Genomic DNA, 23,241 nt, shown 5'->3' with positions numbered 1-23,241 from the left:
CTCGTTCGCTATATGCGAGTACGAGCGAGATGTATAGAAAGTAATTACATTCTCGATGGCGTTTATGTCAGTGCCAAACTCATGGTAGCCGTACAGAGAGCTTGAGAAAATAAAAGTGATCGAAATTGGGAAGTACATACTTTATCTTTAGTAGGTACCAAATCGCAATGAAATGTTTGACTTTAGCATGAGTGGGTATATAGAAAGAGATTTTGAACTAAGTAAGGAATTGGAGTTCGTAAAGAAGGTAAGTAAATACTGTTTTCGTCGTTTCGTGTCGTCGTCGTCAAAAATATAAATGTCAGGAAAAATATTCGGAAACCAGGAACAAAATTGTCAGGAAATTCTAAATTTGTATCTGGTAACCCTGCTCAGCGCAAAGATTTTTAGTTATACAACTTCTAAGTACCTAGGTACTTTACCTACTTATTTGTTCTGATGCTGTGGAAGCTTCGTTCACAAGTTTTAATAAGGTAAAGCTTTCTTACAATTACAAAATTTACGAAAATAAAAATACATACCTACATAACCTACATAAAAACGTGAACCCTGAAAACATTACTTACACTTCTTTTTTGGGCAGTGCTGTAATTTCAATTCAATATTTTCAATATTTCGTGTATTTCAGATTCGGGTTAGCCTTTAGTTAGACCCAGAGTCATTTTTGCAGTTTTGAATTTGGTACTTATCTCCTATTATTCCATCATAGTTCAAAAATTAATTTGGGTTTGTTCTTTTAAAAGGGAACTCGGGACTTCTCTCTACTCCAATAAACACACAGAAAAACGTGTTCTCAAACAAGTAACGCTAGTTAATAATAGTTGCAGATTCTGCTGATGCTGACGTGATAATTTATGGGATTCTCACGTAATGAGCACTAATCACATGTTGACTTTGCGAGAACGTAACAGTTAATTGTCGGCTGCATGAGCGCTTCAAGGCATGTAGTGCAAAAACATGACGTTAAAGAGTGTGTATTACAGTAAAGTCAAGTGTAAAAATATGTCCCATAGTCCTTAATTCGCTGGCATAAGAGTTATGCGACATATTTTTGAGTATGATGTGTGCACCCATATTTTTACACTTCGACTGTAGTACTATTTTACCAATTGTTACGTTTCGTGAAAATAGTGGCATTCACCACAACAAACGTTTACATGAATATTTGACGGTGAATTTGGAGTATTTTGTTGAATTTATTACCTATGATCCTATGAATATTTAAGATATTATATTCATTCAATTCTAAGTTTTTTTTTTCAGCAAGTAGGCCTCAGGGCTCTTTTTTACAAGTCAATTTTACAACATTTACATTGTTATTAATTTGTTCTGGCAGAATTATTTATTGCTAACCGATTGATGAAGGTATTTTCTATCTCTATTGATAACTATGAAATCGCGCGCCTACGACCACTATGAAATAAGAACACATTGTAAAATAGGTACTATGAGAAAAATCGTGCGGGCGTTTTACGATTACTCATAAACTACACCACCATGACGTCTACACACAGAGAAAGTATTTTACAAGATTGCAGTTTAATTACCACACCATTTTCTCCCAACATCGGCACCAGCTCTAGCTTTTGTTAACATTGTTAACCCGGCCTGTTTTTTTTTTACACGGCTTTCGAAGTACCTATGAAAAAATTTGAATATGCTAATTGGCAGAAAGAGGCGAAACCGATGAGAGAGATTTTTTTTCGCAACAAAATTTCACCGTTTATAATTGCTGCATACTTATAAGTAGGTACATTTATCAAAGCTGCCATATATTCCGCTTCTATTATTGCGCTAATTGTCTGCGTTTGTGTTGTATTTGTTATTCATGTGCAGTGACTTTTCAATATGGTCTATTGTCTTTGGCGCGTGGTATTATGGTCGTCGTTACCACCGCCCTAATTACTAAGAATTGAATAATAGCCCTTTTAAATGACGAAGGAAACTTGCTCAAAGGTGGTATATGAAAAAAGGGGTTAAAAACAGTCGCGCGTGAATAGCGGCTCGCGACTTCCGTTGCCCTTTCAACGGGTTTAACCTTTGTTTCTTTTTAAAAAAGAATATAAATTCGCATAATGCCCAGCCGAGGGATCAACTGCGCGAGGGAGATTAAAATAAACCTCATTAAAATAGACATACGCATATTCACTTTACCTAAAAAAAGTTTTTAGTCAGTATTGAAATCCAACGTGTTAAAAGCACCATTATTTGGGTTATTTTCAGATACGCTCTGTATTCTTTTAGAGTTAAAAGGGAGGTTGAACGATATCGCTTTAATCCTGTTTTTCCACTCATCAGGCTCGCACAAATGCTAATAGGCCGCGGGTATCATAAAATGCGGACGGAGGCGGATATTCACGAGCGATGTCCCTCGATTTACGCATCCTAGTCTGTGGCGATCCGGCGCAAGATAAAGGAATACCACGACAATATACACTACTGGAAGTACAGATTACATCATACAAGACTTCCTAAGGTAACCTTTTCGGACCTCCCAAGGAGCTAGGACAACAAAGAGGCTCGCTAGCTCGCTACGCAAATAGCATTCTAAAAACGGAAAACACTTGTAGGTCCAAACTAACCAAACTCTCTATCACAGTCAAAACGTTCGCTAAACTTTATTATATGGGAAGTCTCTTAGCTCTCTGCCAAGGTAAGTTGGTCCGTCCGTCGATTGTGGTTGGTACAGCTGGCCTATTAAATACTTATACAGGGTGTAATCTAAAACGTGATACAAGATAATCAAACCTGAATCTTTTCATGATTTTGAACAACTTTTACTATGGGGTCAACTTTGTAAATTAACAATAAAAAAAATCTTTGCCATACATTTTTGTCTACCTCTCCTTGACCATTTCTATGGAACAGCTCAATTTTTTTTTAATATTACAAAATTGACCCCATAGTAAATGTTGTTCAAAATCATGAAAAGATTCAGGTTTGATTATCTTGTATCACGTTTTAGATTACACCCTGTATACGATCGGTAGACAGGACAGAATAGGCGACGGCGATTTCAACAATTCATCAATCGATGATAATTTCTTTTTGATTTTATCGTGTTTCATTTGAGTGTGGCGTATATACCAGAAATTTGTATTCCATGCTTGAAGGTCAAGATCATTCGTAACCAGTCGCGTAATGTGGACTCGGTAGCACTTCAAAGGCGTGACTGACTGTTATGACTAGTCGCGTGCCTAATCTGTCCGATAAGAATCTAAACTGGCATTCATTAACTTTGCAAAACTGTCTTTTTTTATACTGGCTGTCTTCTAGATCTTATCATATCTATGATTTATTAAAAGTAAACCATTCGCCAAGGCAGTGTCGTGTTCTATACATATATAGGTACTATATGATGATGATGTAGATTATTGTATTGCTGAAGTCCCCCAAGCAAGCGTGATTGCTTTACGCAGCGTATAGATGTCAATCGCAGACAATGCTTTAGACGCTAAACAAAGTAAAACCTATGATTTCATGCAAATATGCATGATTGCATATATAGGTATGTCTCTCGAAATCTGCCATTATACAGGCAAACATTGTTTCTTAGTTATACTTGTTATCATCATCTTCCTCGCGTTGTCCCGGCATTTTGCCACGGCTTATTTGAGCCTGGGGTCCGCTTGGCAACTAATCCCAGTAATTGGCGTGGGCACTAGTTTTACGAAAGCGACTGCCATCTGACCTTCCAACCCAGAGGGTAAACTAGGCCTGTATTGGGATTAGTCCGGTTTCCCCACGATGTTTTCCGTCACCGAAAAGCGACTGGTAAATATCAAATGATATTTCGTACATAAGTTCCGAAAAACTCATTAGTTATACTTGTTATATCATATTGAAACTAAGATTTCATTGTATTGATTGAGCGCAAAGCACGAGCAAAGCTACCGAACCGTTTCAGCTTGGGCAAAAATGTATGTCCCCCTGCCCGGTTCATAGAGAAAAAATACATAGATTGCTCACTCCATACATCAGTTTTAGTACCAAAAAGACTATTAGCATCAGCGTCGAGTAGCAGAACTATTAGTACTGCTACTTGACAATAGATGTAGACACTGAAATTAATAGTCTAACTATTTCTCTATGCCCGGTTGCAGCTGATGGGGCCCGTTTCTCAAAAGCTTGTAACTTGTAATACAAGTGGAAGTCCCTTTCTAACAAAAGCTGTCAAAAGGCAACATCCGCTTAGTATTACAAGGTTTTGAGAAACGGGCCCTTGCTCTCCTCTAGTTATTCTCGTAAGATTTTGTGAGCAGCTTCGATAAGTGTCTCCATTTCAGATTGGACAAAAATACTTTCGTATATTTTGGGATTTTTAAGAGTTCATTATGACTACCAGCTCCGAACAACAGCTAGATATGTACCTGCAACTTGCTCATGACTTAATAAACACAACATTTATCGTATTCCCTTCACGATCTACGGACTTTAACTAAGAATACTAAACACATCCTGTCCGTTCTAGCGGTATACATCAAGGGCAAATGCTAACGTAATCACTGTCATTTCCAGACAACTGTCCGTCGCATGTCAACCCTAACATAGTGCATCGAAGACTAAAAGCAAGTATGCTATAGAGATGACTAAACCCCGTTAGCAATGTTGCAGTTCATAGAAAATAAGGGCTAACAAGAATACGTAGGTACCCTAAATTTGCTTTACTACATAACTTCGCTTTACTATTAGAATGACATCATAATTCCACTATAAATTCTATTATGGGATTCGTGGGCGTATTTGGGATTTACATTAGTATGATTTTCATATAAAAACAATGATACGGCAAAGTTGCAACTAACTTGCACTGTGACATTATCTTGTTATTCTCTATAGTCGTTACTTAGATAACTAATCATAAAAAAATACAGTGTAGTACGTATGTATATAGTTATTTAATTTTATTACATTTAGTACACCGTTTTTCTCAGCATTGTTTGTCATGTAATACAAGATACAAGTAGTACTTATCATTTTAATTTATGACGATCTTCATAAATAAAAAACTCGCATGGTATCCACGTAACAATGAATTGTGGACCACTGGACCACAAACAAAGACCATATTACAACAAAAAACGTTGCATCATTAAATAATCCATGTTAATTTAGCTTTTCCTAAAATAATAATTCCATGTGACTTTTTCAAAAGGTTAGCAACGTTATTATGTACATTATGTATGTTTGCCACATATTAATATACACAGAATAATCTAACGTTAAAGATGGCGGTGTACTCCAATAACCTTTTGTTTTACGATTCCGGAAACAAACGAGAAGCGTTCTCATTAGCTTGCGATGAATTTATTTGACAAGCGGCGGGTTTGCATGCACTTCGCATTGATTGCAATATTGCAATCACCAAATGTTAACAGCTTTACGTTATGAACAGCAATTAAACATTGTGTACGACTATTGAGTGATGTATTATATAATTTCTTAGGGTATGAACATTGTTCCTCCATCGAAGTTAATTTTTAACCAAATCTTTCTGATTGTTGACTAGCTCTGGGTTACTAATTTATCCACTTTGAACTCACTAATCGCATTTTCGTACAGTCCTCTAACCTTCATTTCACACCCTTAGATATTATTTCCGAGTTATACAAAATATCTTATAGGTAAGTATAAGTTTTTAAATAAATCCAAAACATGGTACATATACAGCAATTCTTTATTGCACCCTCATATAACCACAGCTGATAGTAAAAAATGTGTACCTATAGTAATTTTATTTGACCCAAATATTATTACTGCAGACATCTAAATCCAGAAGGAATAAACAGATCGTTGCCGACGATCGATAATGGTTTCCTTTATTACGGCAACAACATAACCCAGTTAATATAACAGCAACATAAAGGGTATATAAATTACACATTTTATCAGCTGCCCGATATGTCATTCCAGTCATTTGAGGATCGCGTGCGAGTCGATCAATCGACAGAACAAAATACGAGTACCTACTATTGCGAAGATTGGTTCATGAATCACTATATCAGCCAAAAGACGTTTACTGCGGGACGTAGACTTAATGATCTCCACGAGTGGTCATGTTCTGCGTTGTTGGTCCGATTATTGCTCCACTCTGTTGGAGTCATCTCCGGCTGTGTCCTCCGGTTTGTGGTCGCCGCTCAAGAACTACGAGTAGGTAATCTGCCCCATCCATTCTACGATGAACAATGTGTTCTGCACACTGCCCTATGCCTCGGCCACCAAACGCGCTCCGACCGTCGACCACTGCCATATAGCCATACAGCGTGCGTTCCGTGGCTGGGATAAGACTGGCAGTGTGCAACCTTCTTCTCTCCTTATGATGCATAATAATTATGAGACTTGAGATGACACAACACCACACTCCACTGGTTTCCCTCTAACTCGACTAGCATGCCCTCACGCGACTAAAGATAATACAGGGCCGGGCCATGCAGTAAGCAGATGTCGGAAGCAATTACCATGAAGGGTTCACGGAATCAAGCTCAATGGAGTAGAATGATTTTGCATTCATCGATGCAACAATAGGAACATTTAAGTTTTGGCCCCATATTTTTCGCATTTCACTCTTACATAACGACTGAGTAAGTAATTATAACTATTGTACCATCGTCCACTCTATTAACTAACGTAGTACCTATGTACGTGCTTTTTACTTACTAATAATGAGGAATGACGATACTTTTCTATAAACTTACCGGAATCATTTTTGGGGGACATGTGTGGTTTTGCCTTTATCCTCCCCTTGTCTGAAACAAAGAAATGTCATCTCTTATTTGCTATTTAAACTTATATAAACATTGCCGTAGATAAGTATAATGTTCACTTTGCAAAAGCTGAATTTATATTCTGCTTTTAGGGCAAAGTAAATTGACTATCCCTATTATCCCTAAGCTTAAAATATTATGCGTTTGTCTGACAGTCTAATGGATACTTCTGCATGTCTTCATTTGAGCATTCACTAGGTCGATATTAAGATCTACAACCGGTAGGCCTAACCGGACGATCTTGATCTCTAATCATAGGATATGGCTGCTACCGGTGGACCACTTTCTTATAACCTGTACTTGCAGCTACTTACATGTCTAGTTATTTCTTGTTTATGTTGATTTATCAGTTATACTATTATGATCAGACTTTATTGTGGGTATATTAAGGTAACCGAAGGATGTTTATATGTAAATAATATTGTTTACGTACCTAAATAATATCAAGAAACATCAATCGCAATGTTTAAGATGGTTTAAGGTGTGTTCGCGAAAAATATACGAGTAGAACTGTTATAGGCTGGAATATAAATGGCACGAGAAGGAAAGTAAAGGAATTCTTTATTATTCTCTGTATGTTCTCTGTAGACGGCGTTTTGATATCATGGATTAATTTTTTGTCAATTTGTCAACAGTTTGACACAATCAACGATCACAAAAGTTGCACAAAAGTATGAAAAGTACATATATTTACTTCCGCGAAATAAACCATAGAAAGTTGATAGGTATTTTTAATTTTTAGTTTTAGTTATTTTAATTGTAGTTAGTTTTAGTTTTATATTCTATGTCTTTTAGTAATTTATATTAATAAAGATTTATAGACAATTAAAAAAAAAAAATAGAAAGTTATATTATCTTTGGAATGTCATTGACTGTAATCCATCTGTCATCATGTGCGAGTGTGTTTTCTTCTTGAAGGATAGTTTTTTACCTTTCAGTTGAAATTATTTTCCCACTTTTTTTGGGATTTTAAATAAATTAGTGGTGTTTACACGTTTTGTGTTGTGTAGTGTATCGAGTTTTTTGGACATTGCTCCATACCCGACGTTGCGAGTTACTCCGGGTAAGTAAATAAAAGCTAGTTAAAAACAAATGTAATTTACAACTATATACTTAGGTCATATTAGCTTGGTGTCAGTGTAGACATAAGCATTCTGAATCATCCTGATGCTTTTCTTAGTCATCCTTTTACCAGCGAGACACCTATGTACCTTGCTGTTGGTGAGTCTGTTCGTTAATGGTCCTGGTCACAACCTTATACAACAACACAGCTGTGTCAACTATGAGGTAAGAGTATTAAGTCTGATTGTACTTGTATTGTATTGATCTAGAGAACTTAGACAAAGCTATGACAATAACCATAGCAAGCCTATATTTATGAAACAACCACAATAGTGCCTGCATAAATAAGGAAGAGCTATTAGAATCATACATAAGTCATGAGTTTAGTGATACCTAAGTCAACACCGTTAGGCAGAGCTTTCGACGAACGCTCGCCTTACCAAACTATATTCGCCTACATAAAGGTACAGAATACACAGTTTAAGCCATTAAGATGTAAAGACATTTAGAACCTTGCCGTTTTCAAACGCTCATTAGTCTTGAAGGCAAGATTGCCATCGGTTTACTGTGACAGGGTTAAGTGCTCCACAATTTTCGTGGGCCGCACAATACAAGCCGTGGGTTCGATGTGCCATTGTCTATCCTCGACCTAGCCCTCGTAACAACCGTATTAAAATCTTAAGAGGATAGTAGACGGCTGTTTCTCTATACAAACGTACCTACGTGTAGTTACGTTTGTATAGAGAAACAGCCTCTGTTTCATTCCTGAAATAATTTGTACATATTTAGACTATGGAAAGGCCTTTCATATGAAGGACATTTAATCTATTTAAGCAAAATTTACAACGAATATACGGGCATTATTGGTCAAATTTTGAAAGAGGAAATTGGAGCTAGTTTCAGACTTAGATTCGGTCCAAGCGGCAGTTGTTTCTTACCTACGCGCTGTATCAGAATCCTGGTTTTAAAAAAAGCGTCGCTACTGCGTAGGATATTCAACTTGGTGCTCTACTATCTTCTTTATTTATACGACCGCGCCCTAACATTCTTTGCATATGAATACACTCATGATTGGTATTTTCATCTCAAACAATCGCAACCATGACTTGCTGTTAAAAATCACAAATATTCAAATTTGCGCTCAATCGAACCTCACTCAAAGAGTGTTCGGGGCTCATAAGAATTCAAGGAACAGAGTCGGTGTGCCAATATTCATAAATTCAAATTACAAACAACGTGGGCGCCAAGGAGGGTGTCATAAAAGCACAACGTCACGATCGGGTTCCGTACATTCCATAACAGAACGTATGCTTTATGTTGAAGATTACAAAAGGTCTACTTATTTTCTACCATACATACCTTTAATGGGTAATAACATGACTAAATGAAATGCCTGCTATTAATAAAACTTGAATATCAATAAACTAGGCAAATTTATAATGGGGTCACCAATCATGAATAATAGGCTACATGACTAATTTTCATTTATGGTATCAATCGATCGGGTTTGTTTTTAGGATCAAATGTCTATATGGGACCCATTGCATTAAAGTAACACAAAAGTCTGAAATTGTAGTCAAAGGCCGACAGTTGCACTTCACTCGCGAAACGCCCCAACTAGCAAAAAGCGCTCTAACAACAGTCTCTAGACTACAATTTTTCGCTCTTACATTGATTTTATATCATCGTCTAAGCCCGGATTTGGGCACAACTTATAAGAGTATTTATTTTAATATCGTTCTAATATCAGTCTAATTGAATGCTGTTTGCACTCACAGTAATCTTTTTCAAAACTAAATTAAGCTGCCTTAGGCTAATATCGCTTTTACGTAAGTATCTTGTAAGCCTACAACTACATAGGCTTATATTGGTCGAACGTAAGTATCTTGTAAGCCTACATATGTAGGCTTATATTGGTCGAACGTAAGTATCTTGTAAGCCTACATAGGCTTAAGTTGGTCGAACGTATCTTGTAAGTCTACATAGGCTTATATTGATTTGTTTGTAAGGTCACACAGTCTCACACAGAGATTTGAAACATTCTATTTGTGATGTATAAAATATACGGGTGAAATTAACTGCAACGTGACAAAAATATATTAGTGTAAGTGTTTATGAATTATGTTAACTATAATAACGTGCTATTTATCATCGTGTGTTTATGTTATGGTAAGAATTCACATGGGAAAATATTATTTTTAATACAGTTGCTCAAAAAGTGCTACTTTACGTAGCTGTTTAGCGTGCGGAAAGTTGGTTATCTCGAACTAGTGCTTTTTACTTTTCCAATTTTTTTAAATTTATACTTGTTCCAATTCACGACTACTTATTGATGAGTGTTAATATTAGTTTCCTTTAAACGTCGTAATCAGCATAAAAACCTACCGTTAATGTAAGAATACGAAAAATATTACATATTTCATATTTAATTACTTACCTCTTCATCAATATAACACGTTTATTTTTTAATATTCAATATTGAAAATTCCGTTCTTAATAAGTTGACTGAATGGAACGGAATAGCTGCCAAACGCCCATAGATATAATATACTTAAAGACGACGTCTAACCGAGCTGTCACTGTTACCACTTTTGTTTAGTGTACGATTAACAATGTTTTTCTTATTTTTTCGCAACTGTATTAAAAAACGTCGTTCGATACACGTGCGGAAATGTCATTCTTCACTCGTCCCGAGTCTTGCCACTCGCCTGCGGCTCGTGGCAAGATATCTCGGTACTCGTGAAGTAATGACATACCTTCCGCACTAGCATCGAAATGTACTATTACTGTAAAGTAGACCCTGTTTTACACTTCAAACTTCATGCGCCTAATCAAATATGGTATTTGAATATTTTTATAATTATTTTATTTCTTTATTTTGTATTGATAGTCAGCCATTGCTGTAGCTGTATTTTTCAAGCGCACTATTAGAGTCTTATAAGCATTCTGAATACAAATGATATGGCCATGTTGAATAAATTAGGGTTCCTTGCTTTACTTATACTTACAATAGTGTTCCCAAAAACGATTTAAGATCAAACCATCTTATGTTGATCTTCACTTTTATGATATAAGTGTCTTGATCCTATATCACTCCAATATCTTACTAAAGTATCTTATTATAGCTTTGAATAAGATCAGAAAAGTACGTACTTACAGTGTTCTTATGCTATGCCGATATTAGTCTTACATTCTTACAATAGCATTTAGAAATCTAATATAAAATTAAATGAACTTAGAGAATGGGGATATAAGACCAGGTACTCTCGAGTTCAATGAGACTTCGTAAATGTTGTTGTAAGAGCAAGAGGCTTAAAATAGTATTATGCCATGTTGATATTAGTGTTACATTCTTACAATAGCATTTAGAAAGTCTAATATAAGATCAAATGAACTTAGAGAATGGGAATATAAGACCAGGTACTCTCAAGTTCAATGAGACTTCGTAAATGTTATTATAAGAGCAAGAGGCCAATAATAGTATTATGCCATGCTGATATTAGTCTTACATTCTTATAATATAATTTAGAAAGTCTAATATAAGATCAAATGAACTTAGAGAATTTGGATATAAGACCAGGTACTCTCAAGTTCAATGAGACTTAGTAAATGTTATTGTAAGAGCGAGAGGCTCATAATAGTATTATGCCATGCTGATATTACTCTTACATTCTTATAATATCATTTAGAAAGTCTAATATAAGATCAAATGAACTAGCTTAGAGAATGTGGATATAAGACCAGGTACTCTCAAGTTCAATGAGACTTAGTAAATGTTATTGTAAGAGCGAGAGGCTCATAATAGTATTATGTCATGTTGATATTAGTGTTACATTCTTATAATAGCATTTAGAAAGTCTAATATAAGATCAAATGAACTTTGAGAATGTGGATATAAGACCAGACCTACTCTTAAGTTCAATGAGACTTAGTAAATGTTATTGTAAAAGCGAGAGGCTCATAATAGTATTATGCCATGTTGATATTAGTCTTACATTCTTATAATAGCATTTAGAAAGTCTAATATAAGATCAAATGAACTTAGAGAATGTGGATATAAGACCAGGTACTCTCAAGTTCACTGAGACTTAGTAAATGTTATTGTAAGAGCGAGAGGCTCATAATAGTATTATGCCATGTTGATATTAGTCTTACATTCTTATAATAGCATTTAGAAAGTCTAATATAAGATCAAATGAACTTAGAGAATGTGGATATAAAACCAGGTACTCTCAAGTTCAATGAGACTTAGTAAATGTTATTGTAAGAGCGACAGGCTTATAATGGTATTATAAAATGCTCTTATATACATATATAAGACTAGGTAATAAGACTAAACTTACTAAAGTGCGTATTAGCTTGTCTAAGACTAATATAAGAGCGATGATATGTTCAAAACAAAAATAAGAGCGCTATAAGCTCACTACTCTTATAAAGTGCGCAATCTGAGACTTTTTTGCTAGTTGGGGCCCTATACAAATCGGCAAGGGAACGTGACGTCAAGGTCTCCGGGAGCCCATCTTGTAGTATGGACAAAACAAGAAAATTGCGTTTTTATCGGTGATATATTGCGTTTATGTACATATATAGTTGCTATACAATATTTTTTTGGATGAAATGTAAGGAATCGAATGGTACCCTTACTTTTATCGTTTTTGGAAGTTAAAAAAAAACTTAAATATTTAAACTTTCAGGTCCTGTATTTTTGTAATTTTTCAATATTTTATTTTAATATCCACATTATTGTGATAAATTGCTCGTTTGCTGTATATTTTACTAGATTTTGTTATAAAATTCAACATGTGTCATCATCCCTATTGTTTGGGCAACTTTTAGTGGTTATTGCCATCTTGCCTATGAGGCACGTGGTTGACATGGTATTAGCATCTCTTATATTTATACCATCACCTCCCTCCGCACCTTAATATCCTTACTACGCCATTATTGCTTGCCTTAATAGTCTTTTCATATGACAAATAGCTAAACTTAAGCTTTATGATGTTATTTGTGGAATTCAGCAAGAGTATAAAATCTACATGACAATTGTTTAAGGGAACTTTATGGAATTCATGGAGTACGAAAATAATGTCTGTTTAAGAAATCAGCCTGTAGGTATGTTACATGATTGAATACTCACAACAAGGTTTACTCATAAAGCCTCAAGATTTCCGCTAAAGCCAGGTGAACAGTGAACAATGAATGCAATTGCCTGGTGTCGACATTTTTGCCAAGGTGTTGCCAAGTGACGAACTACAGCCGCTGGTTAGCACGACACGACTCGACTGTCACGTAGTGACGTTACAAATTGACAAGTCACTTTCATGACTACCCATTGCTAAATTTGAAATGCAACATTGGCATCTAGGTCATAAAGTTCACTTTCCAAAATTGAATCGTGGAAAGATACGAGATTGTGTAAGGAAAATGATGGAATTACATTCAGACTCGATCGCAATGACGCTAGAATTCCCCGCCGGTTCATTTATCTTTTTTGGTGCTGGTGGCAAACTTTTCATTTTATATCGAGATCAGTATCTTCCAGATGTTCAACATCTTGTTAGCTGAAGTTCCCTTGATACATTAATCTAAATTTAAACAGATTTTTAAGACCAATTGTGTTTTCGCAGATTAATTAATATACTAATTAAATGACACAATTAAAAAGAGCATAAAATTTACGAGACCGCAAACTTGGTCGGGGGCAACATGTCGCGGTACTAGTATCTCATGTGCAATCCCGTTGCGAATTCAATTTAATAACGATGTTAATTAGGGTATTACAGTAAGGTTCTCGATAGGTAATCAATTCCCATGTCTAGGGAATACTCATTATTACGGTATAATTGTAACTACGCATTGGTAACATGATAGCATTATGGTCGCAACGTAGGTATTTGTATTTGAAGAATCTGTACAGGCAATTTCAAGGGACAGGGAAATTAAGATTTATAAACGTTATTAACTCAAATTGATGATTGAGACTAAAATTGCCTATACCGATTTATTTGACTATGTTACTCTGTCACCAAAATACTACGAGATCACCGATGTGTGCCTAAGGTAGGGTTGCCATACGTCCCGGTTCGCCGGGACATGTCCCGGTTTGAAGCACGGTGTCCCGGCGTCCCGGCCGATAAGGATTTTGTCCCGGTTTAAAAATCATAGTTATTTAGTAGGGGGCCGGACTTGGTAAATGGTAAATAATAATATACCTACATTTCTACGTTTCATATGGCCAAAATTAAAAAAAAAATGTTTTATGGTATCTACTTTTACCTAATGTCCAATATCAGTTTCTCAGACACACAATCATTAGATGATTATGTAAATTATTATTTTTATAGCTTTTAAAGTCTGTAAGGTAGAGCTCGAATTTCAGGCTCCCGAGGGCATAAAACCACAAAAAACCACGTAAACTCTGCTAACCCAGGGTTAGTGGAATGGTGCAAGTGGCACTTAGTAACAACCACGACAAAATCAGTGATACGGAAGGGACAAATCGTATGGTTGGTAAATTCGGTAGGTAGCTTTGGAATGCGTACGATTGAGGATTGTAATTTGGGTGGCCCGGGCTGTGTGTGCCAACTGGTCGGGCATGTCCAGTTTTCGGACTCCAATATAGCGAGACCTCTAGATCAGTAACAAATATATTTATATATTTGGAGGTTTTTTTAGTTTGGCTTATCTGAGCGTTTTCATCGCTCTTGCGACTGGAGTGACTCCACGCCGCAAGGACGGCTGCGTGAAATATTTGTGTCCCATTTCAAATATGTAGCTTACAAACATAAAAGTATTATATTTAATTGTAATTTTTGAGGATATAACCCTTTATTCAGTTGTGTTACTAGTGAACTTAATTCATTTTTCACGACAGTAGGTAGCAGCAGGCGCGGCCGACATATTAGCATACAATGAACACAATCGAGGGTGGGTCCCGTCTCGTCTCGCTACATTTAGGAAGTACCGTTCGTACCATCTTAGATTTATTGTCAAGAGATTATGTTTTGTTGGGCATCGAATCATGTCATTGGGTTTTTGGGTGATACGGAGCTCGCCATGTTAGTAATGGCTGTAGTAGACTATAAAAGGTATGTGCGATGAAAGTACGTAGGTACAAGAATCAGGGGACATTTATCAGTTCACGGCTGTGGTTCACGGTATACTTTAAATGACTTACGATACCAAGATACGAGTAGGTACTTCGATTTTATTTTATTGTCCATTGTCCACGATGACAGTAAAAAAACACTATTTATACACTATTTATACTGTCGTGTGATGGGACAAATTTTGTAGTGCTCAGTGACTCGAAGAGTGCGCTACAACATTTAGCTCGATGTACCTCTGGCGAAAGAGGTCTCCCCGTAGCTTACACCATTCTGGATATATATTTAAAGCTTTTAAATAGCGGCAAGAATATACAATTCCAATGGGTTCCGTCACATATAAATGTCGTGGGTAGCGAGGTAGCGGATAAATTTGCTAAAATTGGAGTGGACGAAGGTATTCCTGTAAACTGTATGCCTTTCTTTACCGACTTGCTTAGAGAAGTCAAAATAAAATGTTTTGAAATGTGGAAGGATCACTTCGATAGAAGGTCGAAAGAGAAAGGCATATGGTATAAAACTCTAGTTAGTGAACCGCCAAAGATACCCTGGTTTTATGTTATGACGCTCAGCTAAACAGACAACTTGTTGTTACAAGCATGCGACTGCGCTCCGGGCACATGCCGCTTAATGTGTTCGGGCACCTTATGAGAGTTGTGGATTCTCCAAATTGTTCAAGTTGTGGGGTAAAAGAAGATACCTACCACGCATTGGTGGAGTGTGCTCGGATCGGAGACGACCGCAGGGCATTTGAAACGCAAGCCAAACTTAAACTAACTGACGTGGGCTTATGTAATATTATGTTGTCTAAACCTACATCTAAGCAGACTATTAAATTGTACCACTTAATAATCAAATTGTTAAATTGTAGACAATAATCATATGTAACTATTATGAGGCCGGCATCATCGCTCAGCGACGAAGGCCTTTTTTTCCTAAATAAAGATTAAAAAAAAACCTTTCTGACCTCCAAATACCCAACACTAAATATGGACTTATAAATGTTACGCAGTTAGCATGTAAAGTACCATCCTCCACACTGTTAATTGACATTTCGTGAACTTTATTGTAAAGGTTTAAAGTCCACCGATGGTCAGTTAAAGGTAACTATTAGTATGTGAAACTGACCTTAACATATCTGTAGTGTTGCCCTTCACCTGACCAAGTTTACTTTGCACGACTAGCCCTGCAGTCTACCTTAACGGAAATCGAAACTAATTGCAGAGTAGTTACATCAACCCTTCACGTTTCGAGGGTGCGTTCGTGAGCATATGCCAAATGTAATGAGCCAAGTGCATTTAGCATAAACTGCGCTGTTGTTCACAAAGCTTACGAACCGTTTCAACACAGGTGGACCAACGAGTGTTTAGTACTGATGTGCCTTCGAAAAGTTTCCAAAATTATGATATTACTACATGGAAAAATTCCTAAACTCATATTTTTGTATGGCAATCAAAATTTTCCATTTTCAAAATGAATTGTTTGGTGTGAAATTTTCTTAAATTTCCAAGAACTGTTCCATTTTTTTTAAACTTTCCGCACTTTAAATATCTGTAAATGTAACCTTTAGTGTGACCTACGATTATCTAGACATGGTTGTTCACTTACAGAAATTAATAAAAAAAAATGCTGTGTTGTTTACTACCGAAAGGCTCGTGACGAACAAAAAAAAACAACGGGTTGCACTCCGGGAGTGCCGACAGAAGTGAAAACTCAATGACTAGTCCTAAATGTCTGCAGCACTATGTATAATTAATTGATCCATCCTCCTTTCTATTGAAACACTTTAGTTCCGAAATTGCTGGTCGCTGGTTGCTGGTGAGCTTGTTTAAAATTCGAAACTCAAATTTGTAGCGTTAATTGTTTAAAATTCGAATAGAAATTGTAAAGTTAGTTACCTTGCAGACCTCGCATCTAAATATATTTTGTCATGATATTTTGAGTTCTATTCACCAGTACTACAGTTCACTTTTATTAGCGATTTCATCAAGATGTAGCTTTATTGAATTATGTCACTGAGTTTTTCTTTATTGATTTAAATGTCATCTAAATGAGTGGCCATCTAAACCTTACGGACACGTGATCGCCTTACGGTCACGTGATCGCCTTTCGCCTCGAGTTTATCATTTTTTCCCCACCTCAAAAAGTGCCCAGCGCCGGCTAAAGAAGTTTTCACTTCAAAAATTACTGTTGATTTATTCTGTGTATTCGGGTCATCTTGTCATTTTATTATAAGCAGGAATCGCATCAGACAAAGGTAAATAAGAAAACAATAAAATACTTAAATTAATAATTTGGGAATTCGGCTTCACAATCGAGTAGGCACAACGTGTTTTGCGAATGGACAGACTCGGTGGAGGCTCAGTACTTATGCCCAATCATTCTGTCAAGTTCCAGCCGTGGGAAGCATCTGCCAATCGGCAGTGAGACATATAGATCGATGCTTGATCGAGGCTACATGTAGACACTATGTAAATACAGCACCTGTGGCAGAAGAATATGGCTTAGGTCTTAGGTATGTGAATGTGACTGACTCGATGTTTTAACATTTTGAGCGTAAATGTAAGGGGAATATAAATGGGGGACATGGTCATTGCGGGGGGAGGGGTGCACAATCTCTATTATGGCTCCTCTACACGATGGGCCAACGCCGGCCACTCCAAGGGACGCAACCATGCGGTAGAATGAGATAGCAATATCACTTGCTCCCTCTAACGCATAAATGCGTCCCTTGGAGTGGCCGGCGTTGGCCCATCGTGTAGAGGAGCCATTAAATAATATTGTGACATGTAACACGAATTATTATGAATAAATATATGAATATGAATATATGTTAAGAGTCAATTAAGAGTGGGAGAGTTTAGATAAGTAATTATATATATATGTATACATATAATACAAACAGCCGTCTTTGTTCTAATAACGTTAATTCCTTGTCTAAAATGTTTACTTGTTGTATATTACGCGTAACATTATTTACCAATCAATAAAATTTGTTGTATTACGCAATATTAGGTACATTCCAGCCACGCTATGAATTTAATTAGCACGAATGAAATCACTCCAGGAATTCAATCATAAAATGTAGTTCAAACACCTAGATTTTAATAATACGCTGTGAAGCGATAAGCGTGGGCGTAATTCATTCAGCCAATCTAATATGCTTATAATGCGTAATAAACGTCAATTCTTAACATAATAGCGATAAGAAACGAATATAAAATTATATAATCATAATTAAATTCGCCAGCCTATACATACGTCCCTCGGCTGGTCACAATGCGTATTGAGGTCTTCAGGTATACCTTTACATTTGTTTCCTGATATAGGTACGCAATAGTACGAAGGTAAAGTATACGGTTTTCTGATAGGATTTTTTAAATACTAAATTACCTGTCCTCATTGCTATTGAGTCTGTACGTCTTTATGCAGGCTCTACAAATATTAGCTAGTCATGTATTTTTACATGCTTCGTTGTACAAAATACAATTGAATATTCAGACCGTAGTTTCGGTTTCGGCAGGTTTAGGCATAAAAATGTTGTTTCGGCCGAAGCTTTGGTTTCGGTCAAAAAACTGCCAACCCTTTCGGCTGCGCCGAAACTCTATTTTCTGTACTGTCCGGCAGAAGTTTTGGTTTTGGCAGGTTTCGGAAAAAAAATCATGTTTCGGCCGAACTAAACTGCTCCTTAATAGTTACAGATACAACCTAAGTAGTAAGTATAAAACTAAAGTACACCGGAAAAGAAACACGAGATTAAGGAAGACTGTAATATCTGGTGCGTTCGACCGTGGCACCTACTTACCACATACAATCGACACTATGCAAATATGAGGCCTATAATATGCAAATATAATACGAATTTAGTTTCCGTATCTTTACAACCTCGATGGAATCGAGCGAAATTAAAAAAACACCGTTCACAAGATACCGACCATTTTGTACAACGATTAAAACCGTGTTTTTTTGTAAGCTACTGCCATAAATTGAATTAAAACTAATTAATTTAACAACCACCGGTTGAATTCACGTCGGTAAATCAGTCATACAGAATAAAAGCTTCCAATTAAGTAATGATGATTGATCGAGCCCATTCAAATTTTTTCAACCAAAAATTACTCGTTACTTCAACCGCAAGGCCAATTTCGAGTACAAATATCCAACGAGTCGGCCATGCTTAGTGATGGGCGCCCGAATATTCTCATACCCAGGAATATATATACAATACAAATACAGTACAAATACTCTTTATTGCAGAACAGGCAGTCTTATCGTTTAAAAGCGATTTCTTCCAGACAACCTTTAGGTAGCGGAAATGAATAAAATCAGGAAAAATAAACAAATGTCTCTAAAAAGTTTTTTGTGAAGTGAATAATTTAAAAAATAATCCCTTCAAATGTCAAAAATAATGTCTAACCTTTCTACTTATATAGAACAGGGCGTATACAAAGTAAGAAAAAACCTTCCACGAAAATGATTTTGAACATGTTCGGCTGACCTATTTTTTTTTTTCTAAAAAACTTCTTTCGTTCTTCGGAAAAATTAGCCCATTTGCTAGAATGGCTTTTTACATCGTATGAAAGCACGGACCCCTCCTTTATGCGTGGCTCGACACGCACCTGACCGGTTTTATTTATTTATTTTAGTATTGATGATATTAAGACTCTACGATTTAAGCAACATTAATACTAGGTTAGTTGTATTTTGTTCTGTTTTAGTTTGTAAGTCCAACAGTAAGTTACATTAGTAAGTAGCACATATTATATAATGGTTCTTACGAGTAGAACATAAATTATTTCATTTTGTAATGGAGAATATTCAAATCAACGTTTGATAAATCAAATTCCCTATCATTTCGTCGAGTTGGCACATCACTAAGCTCGCTATAAGAAACCATGTATGACGAAGAAGACATTAAGCTCCTACATTATCATTATATTCGGAGTTTACAAGCTATAATACAAGTTAATGTTGTACCGGTGCCTAAGGAATTGATTATACGTGATTTACGAAACCACTCGAGATTAATCTAGAGATTTTGACGTCGCCATTACTGGGAAAAAATTAGGTAATACGTACACGATTCTGTTTGGAAATCGTTTTTAGGAAATGATTGTTTTACTTGTTACCTAAATGTGTAAGAAAATCTTGAGTTACTGAAAAGCTTACTATGTAAATTTAAATTTGATATTAATCATATAAAATGCCTAATTTTCCTTAAATAAAAAATAGAAAACTCATTGGTAACTGAAAACTGTTACGTAAGTAATAGGCAAATAACATAGGTATTTATCAGATTTATGTTGTTTTTTAGAAACTAAGGTAAGTACCTAGGTAATACATTTCCTAAAATATGTGAATCCTAACACGTATTTAACATTTTACAACGACGAAAAGTTTTGGTTTAAAATAATAGTTGCCTTAAATCCATTCTCCTACTATCATGATGCTTATAATACCTAATATTAGTATCGGTAGGTAGTGTAGAAGTATCACCGACCAACGTCTGCTAGTGGGCACATTAATAGGTATTTATATAATCAAAGTATACAGCTAAAATAAACATTAATCCAAGCGGAACAATTCTGATTTGTAGCACACAACTCTGTTACAATCAAAATTATGTAAATTATAGTGTATTAGTAACTAACAACAGTGCAGTAGCTCGTATCGCTAATTGAGGAAATAGACAAAGGCTGCCCCAAGGCCATTACTTGCCAAACGATAGCAAAAAACTAAAAAAAACTAAGTTCAAGGCACTCTGCGTGACTAAGAATTTACATTAAAAAAAGTAACAAAGAACATTATTTTACGATTAGAACAAATCTTCCTAATTCTCATTATTTACAATGATTGAAAAAAATGGAGACTTGTATTAAATTCCCATGAGCGTGTTGGCGAAATGATTCCATTAATTTTAATTGAAACACATTTAGCTCAACGTACAACGTTTAAGATTGACAAAGCACCATTGTTCGGGGTCCTTGAATGTGACTTAAAAAGCAAGTTATTAATTTTATGGAGTACGAAACGAGATGTCGCTTTGAGGTCAAGATAAAAAGCATCAACCATCGAAAGTTGAACTCTGCTTAACTAGGAAGGTTCCTTTTGTACGTATGGATTTAAGAAGGTAGAGAAGGCTAGAGGTCTTAAGTGATTGGTTGTACTGTGTGTTCCCCCACAAACCTATTGTCGAACTGAAACCGGTTCTAAAGAATTCGCCTTGCGTCACTTTAACCGCGTGTAAACATTTTAATTGATGATATGCGGAAGACAAAAAGGCTTTATAGCAAACGCTGTTTCATATTGGTACCTATATTTACATAATGTATATGTATCTACTCGTCGGATCTATTCATAGATTGGGTCTTTGCCATTCACATTATTTCAATAGGTACCAAGCATGTAGAATTCGTCACACGAGTGCCTATGGAAAACATGTTGCGTAAAGGTTTTCTAAAAACAGTAGGTACCTACATACCTCCTTTATATTGCATATGATTTTGTGGTAGTTAGTTGGAGTCATTTAAGAATAGATTTTTAACAGAATAAATATGAATTTGATCACCTACATATGTATGATATGACCTACCGTTTACCTGGTAGCCATAAACAACTGTCTGAAATAAATTCTTATGTCACTTGGACTATATCTAAGGGTGTTTTAAAGACAGTGTCCGATTGTCACATATTGTCGCTATAGTCGGTTGAAGTTGAAACAAATTGCTCAAGACAAGGCAATGAAAAAAAATTGCTTAAAATCATCTTCAATTCCCATCAAAGTGAAACGTCACACCACTTAGTTCGCGGAAACATGAAACTGCGCGCATAATTGCCATAAAATGCGCAGTAGCGGGCGAATCAACATTTTTTTGTAACATTTGATGATGGTACCTAATACAAGCTGACACACTTTGTTGACTCTTATTATGGCTCGTTAGAGGGTATTATATCACTAAAGAGATACTTATACTTGAACGTTTTTATATCGTTTACGGCGTTTACGTGCCTACACGTATAGTTGTATAGAACATGAGTTTTAATTAGCTCATCATACTTATATGTTGGTAGACAATAAATACACATTGTATTGGTTCTATTAAAGTTTAACTTATATCGATTTCATGTAGGTACAAAATACCTAAGTACCCATTGTCCCATTTTTTTTACAAATATAAAAACCTCTTTGAATATACCTATTCCAAGCTACGTGTATAAATAGTAGCTACTTTCATTGGACGACGTATTAGCTTACGCGGTAATAAATTCGCGCACCGAATTCGGATCGTGAGAAGCTTCTAAGCTATCAGTGCTCGCAGTCACGCTCCGTCTAATATCCGGAGCAACAGTGCAACCTTATACTGGCATCCAAGTCCAACACTTGAAGCTATCTGATTCACAAAACATTTTGTCAGGACTTCGAGCTCGTCCCTATGATTAGTCAACCGCGGCATTCGTATGTTAAGATAGCAACCTTAAATCGCAAAAAAATGGGTTATTCCCACTAGTTACCACCAAGTTGTTACGAGTGGTAATTGCTGGATTTTTTTTCCCACATTTTACCACTGGTAACCACTGGTAATTTTAATTCCCAGTAGTTACCACCAAAATTTTGTTAGAGTTAAATACTAATAAATAATAATAATGTGAGCCTATATACGTCCCACTGCTGGGCACAGGCCTCCTCTCATGCGCGAGAGGGCTTGGGCTATAGTCCCCACGCTAGCCCAATGCGGATTGGGGACTTCACATACAGCTTTGAATTTCTTCGCAGATGTATGCAGGTTTCCTCACGATGTTTTCCTTCACCGAAAAGCTAGTGGTAAATATCAAATGATATTTCGTATATAAGTTCAAAAAAACTCATTGGTACGAGCCAGGATTTGAACCCGCGACCTCCAGATTGAAAGTCGGACGTCATATCCACTCGGCCACCACCGCTTCACTCGGCCACCACCGCAAATACTAATAAAAACAGTATAAAATAGTATAGGTAGTATAAATATAGAGTGATTTTGAATGACCTAATAAAATCACTTGAAAAATAATCTAAATGGATTATTAAATGTTTCCTTATATATTATAGTTTTTGTACTAGCACCGGTTAACCTGTATCAATATTTTTGGGCACTTTTAAGGCAGTTTACTAAAACACTAATCGACTTAATAATTATTTATGAAATCACTCTATATTTATATTATACTAATTATACTGTTTTTATTAGTATTTTACTCTAACAAAATTTTGGTGGTAACTACTGGGAATTATTTTTTCCAGTAGTTACCAGTGGTAAAAGGTGGGAAAAAAA

The 23,241-nt window shown here is 36.0% G+C and overlaps 1 long non-coding RNA gene across 1 annotated transcript in view; it reads left to right on the top strand.

Annotated features, from left to right (window-relative positions):
- Positions 1–22,869, top strand: part of LOC134653496 (uncharacterized) — a 146,893-nt gene extending 124,024 nt beyond the window's left edge. Inside the window, exon 3 of the long non-coding RNA XR_010097261.1 lies at positions 22,584–22,869. This is a non-coding gene — a long non-coding RNA (uncharacterized LOC134653496). The remainder of the gene's footprint in view (positions 1–22,583) is intronic.
- Positions 22,870–23,241: the final 372 nt, after the last annotated feature.

This window comes from Cydia amplana, chromosome 13 (assembly GCF_948474715.1).
Source record: "Cydia amplana chromosome 13, ilCydAmpl1.1, whole genome shotgun sequence".
Taxonomy (NCBI): domain Eukaryota; kingdom Metazoa; phylum Arthropoda; class Insecta; order Lepidoptera; family Tortricidae; genus Cydia; species Cydia amplana.
The sequence above is the reverse complement of the archived record's forward strand: the minus strand, read 5'-3'. Positions and strand labels throughout refer to the sequence as shown.